Raw genomic sequence first — 4,572 nt, 5'->3', positions numbered from 1 at the left:
CAAAAAAGAATTGCATTGCCTCCCATTCTCTATTTAAAAGGAAGGAAAACCTGTCCTAGAATATTTCTGGCAGACTTTCTTCACATCCTATTGGACAGGATTGGATCACAGGCCAATACCTAACTTCAAGGGTAGCCAGGAGAATAGTTGGTATTCTAGGCTTCTGCAGGGGTGTGAAGGCCCTGTCAAGAGAAAAAGGCAGAGGAGAATAGGTAGAGAATGTTTTTGTTTAAGGAACAATAGTTTCTGCCATAGAGAGCTTAAATAACTCACTCAAGGTCACATTTCTTTCTTTTTTTTTTTTTTTTAAGATTTTTTATTTATTTGACAGAGAGAGATCACAAGTGGGCAAAGAGGCAGGCAGAGAGAGAGAGAGGAGGAAGCAGGCTTCCTGTGGAGCAGAGAGCCCAATGTGGGACTCGATCCCAGGACCCTGAGATCATGACCCGAGCCGAAGGCAAAGGCTTAACCCACTGAGCCACCCAGGTGCCCCAAGGTCATGTTTCTTTTAAATGGTAAAGCTAGGATTTGAACCCAGGCAGCCTGACTCCAGAGACCACACTGAATGGCCATACAGTCTCGACTTGTGTATGACTTTAAAAGCAATGAATTTTAACTGTAACTTAATTCTTACCCCAGAACCTATAAAATAACCTGGGTACACTGACTCTTAGTGCCACCCTCAAAGTCTTTGTTCTACTCTATTACAGTATTCACAGGAATTAGTTGACAAGTTTTGAGAACCTTAAGTAAGCTCAAATTCATCTGTTTTCCAGAGAAAAACCTTAATTTCACATAGAATTCTTTAGAAATAATTATTTATAACATTTGGGAATTTGAAAATCAATCTATTATGTGTGTTTGAAAGAATGTGAGAACAGCTCATCAACTTTGAAAAGAAGTAATATGCATACAAATCACATAAAAGGTTTATAATAAGAAGATTAAGTATCACTAAGCAGAAAAAGAAACATGAAATACAAGGGCACATTTAAAAATAAAATGGGTACATCTTAAAATAAATCTTTTCAGCAAAGTTAAAACAGTAAAATATGCTTATGTAGGGAAAAAGTTGTAAAACTGAAATCATATTTTCACTTCACAGTACATTTAATATTATATGCATACTATTACATTATAACAGAATAATTATACCTATTTATCACCTATTGTAATAAAAGGAGATATAATTGATTTAAAATGTCCTTAAGTAGTTTTAATTATATAAACAAAAATTAGCTTTTATAAGCATGTGTGTGTGGGTGTGTGTGTTTAGAATTGGTAAACAAAGTAACTTTGTGAAATTAACCTACCCTTGGCTCTAATCATTACTATCAGATCAGAGTCTTGTGAGTTCAATATTCTATGGTTGTATTTTTATATATAAAAAAAGAGAGCATGTAATGCTATTTTTTTTCCAGCTTCCAGCCCAAACTGGACCATATTTTATTTTCACTTTTTATGTGGGTACATTTATGGTTCACAAGTCAAAAATGACCATTCACAGTCCTATGCTGTCTATCCCCAAAAGGCATTGGCCAGGCTTGTCTAGGATGAGGGAAATTGAGGTCAAGGCAGCAGGACCACCTGTATTTGGATCTTTTGTGGGTAATCTACTACCATCATGGGTATTGTGCTGGAGTCTGGAGGCCTCATAGTGAATAAAGGGGAGAATTCAATCAATTACATTTCTATTACCTTTTGACAACAGTTCTAGGTACTCTAGAAATTACGAGCCACCTCATATTTGCAGTTCAACAGCTCATAATCTATGGGGGAGAAGTAATTATACATAAATGAATAGATAACTGGCAGATTATACTAGGCAATTATAGAAGCATCTGGAGAGAAGAATCCTCACTGGGTAAGAATATGGGCAAGTTTCAGAGCACCTGGAAGACTCAGTTGGTTAAGCTTCTACCTTCAGCTCAAGTCATGATCCCAGGATCCTGGGATGGAGCCCCACGTCAGGATCCCTGCTCATCTTCCCGGTTTGTAGACATTCTCTCATTACACATGGCTGAGAGAAAAACCATCTCTCTTGAGTCTCTTTTCAGTTACACTTATGCCATTCATGAGGACAGCACTTTTAAGACCTGATTACCTCTCAAAGGCCCCTTCACCTGACACCGCCCCACATGAATTTGGGGGGAGGACACATTCAGTCCATAACACCCCTAATAGCAAGCGTGCAACTCTCTATAGAGTATCACACCTCCTATATTTTAACTGAGTTCCTCAAACACTCTGAATTTAATAATTCTTTGATTCCATGGGGGTTTTGAATTCATTGACCCATAAGTGGAGGCCTGTATCTTCCTCTCCCCTTCATCCATTTTACCTAACATCCCACACCCTCCCTTCTGGCAACATTGAGTTTATTTTCTATACTTAGAGTTCAGGTTCTGCTTTTTGTTTGTTCATTCTTAGATTCAATTTATATGTGGAGTCATATGGTATTTTTCTTTCTCAGTCTGACCTATCTCCCTTAGCAAAATATATGGGTCCATCCATATTGTCTCTAATGGCACAATCTCATCCTTTCTTATGGCTGTATACTATTCCATTGTGTATACATACATATATGTACATTTTCCTTATCTATTCATTTGCTGATGGACACTTAGGTTGCTAACATATCCTGGTTATCGTAAATAATACTGCAATAAACACAGGGGTGCATGTATCTTTTCAAATTAGTGTTGTTTTTTTCTTCTTCTTTTCTTTTTTTTTTTTTTTTTTGGTAAATACTCAGTAGTGGTCCCATTTCATCTTTTACATGTAGCTTTCCAGTTTTCCCAGCATCATTCGTGGAAAACACTGTTTTTTTTTTTCTCTATTGTATATTTTTGCTTCTTTTGTCATTAATTAACCATGTAATCATGGGTTTATTTCTAGGGTTTCTATTCTGTTTTATTAATGGTCTGTGCCCATTTTTGTGCCAATACCATACTGTTTTTATTACTAAAGCTCTGTAGTATATCTTGAAATCTGGTATTGTGATACCTCCAGCTTTGTTCTTTTTTCTCAAAATTGCTTTGCCTATGCAGGGTCTTCTGTGGTTCAATATAAATTTTAGTATTTTTTGTTCTAGTTTTGCAAAAGATGCTGTTTGTGTTTTGATAAGAATTGCAGTGACTGTAGAATGCTTTGGTTAATAAGGACATTTTGACAATAATAACTTTAATAATCCAAAAGCATGAACTATATCTCCATTTGTTTGTATCATCTTCAATTTTTTTCGTCAGTGTTTTATAGTTTTTGAAGTACAGGTCTTTTACCTCTTTGATTAACTTTACTCCTAGGTGTCTTAGCCTTTTTGGCGCAATTGTAAATGGAGCTCTCTTTTTGTCACTTGGCGTAGTGTACTGAAACGCTACTGGGGCCCGCGTATCTGCGACCCTAGCTGAGAGTTGGAGGATCTCAGTCTGGCGACTTGGAGGATCTCAGTCTGGCGACTTGGTGCGACCCCCTGAGCTCAGGCATGAGATGTCCTTCCACACAGGACTTTGATGAGAAAAGTTTTGATGGCCAAGGCTGCAGAGAAAAGTGAAGAAAGGTAAAGAGTGAGGGTCGCCCCCAGGAAACGTCATCAGAATGCACCGGAAGTGGCCCAATACTGAAGCATGTGATCCACCATGCATTTTCTCAGAAGATGGCCGGAGTTTGATGCTCCTCTTCCAGGAGCCCAACAGGCGGAGGCATCTGTGAGGGCCTTCCTGAAGCGCAGCATGCCCCTTCCTGAAGCGCAGCAAACCTGCGAGGACTAACTGCAATGCAAGACTGTGGTCTTGGAGTACTCCACTCACCAGAAGAGAAAAGAGAAGGGAAAAAAAATCCAAACACCTTTCTGCCAGGCAGAGGAGGGAGCTGCACCTTTTTGACACTGAGCCAGAGCAGCAGAGCTACGGTCTTCTCTCCCTCTAAGAGAACTCTGAAAACAGTACCACCAGGACCTGTGCAGTGGTCTCAACCCAGGCACGCAGCCACAGATGATTCAGGCCAAGCTCTTAAAGGCAGATCTTCATGGGGCTCTTGTTTCAGTCACAAAATCCAAATGCACCTCCTATGTGGGTGTTACAGGAATCCTTCTACAGGAAACAAAGCACGTTTTCAAAATCCTCACCAAAGACCGCCTGAAGGTTATCCCCAAGCTAAACTGTGCGTACACAATAAACATTGATAGCTTCATTTCCAACATTTATGAAAGCAAATTCCAGCTTCTGTCAAGTTAGTGATCTGCCAAGAAATTCAAAGCAAAGGGAATAGTTGATCTGTTAGCTCTTTGCTGTGGAGACGATTGTTTGTGACCCCAAGGACTGGGCGCAACTTAGTGCCTGTCTCTCAGCCAAGAGATGGCCAGGCTGGTTCTGGTTCTAGACCACCCCTGACCCATTAACAACAGAGTTAAGAACAATTCATCATCCAGGATGAAATGTGTGGTACTGAGCAAATAAATCAGGGAATGGAGGGATGTATATGTTTCTAGGTTATGATGGGTGTGTATTGCTCCCATGAGAGAAAAGCATTGTAGAATCAGCACAGGTGGACCTGACTGGTGACATTATTAGG

General features: G+C 39.5%; 1 pseudogene; it reads left to right on the top strand.

Annotated features, from left to right (window-relative positions):
- Positions 1-1,553: 1,553 nt before the first annotated feature.
- On the top strand, positions 1,554-4,310 carry LOC122890943 (annotated as a pseudogene).
- Positions 4,311-4,572: the final 262 nt, after the last annotated feature.

This window comes from Neovison vison, chromosome 12, assembly GCF_020171115.1.
Source record: "Neovison vison isolate M4711 chromosome 12, ASM_NN_V1, whole genome shotgun sequence".
NCBI classification, from domain to species: domain Eukaryota; kingdom Metazoa; phylum Chordata; class Mammalia; order Carnivora; family Mustelidae; genus Neogale; species Neogale vison.
The sequence above is the reverse complement of the archived record's forward strand: the minus strand, read 5'-3'. Positions and strand labels throughout refer to the sequence as shown.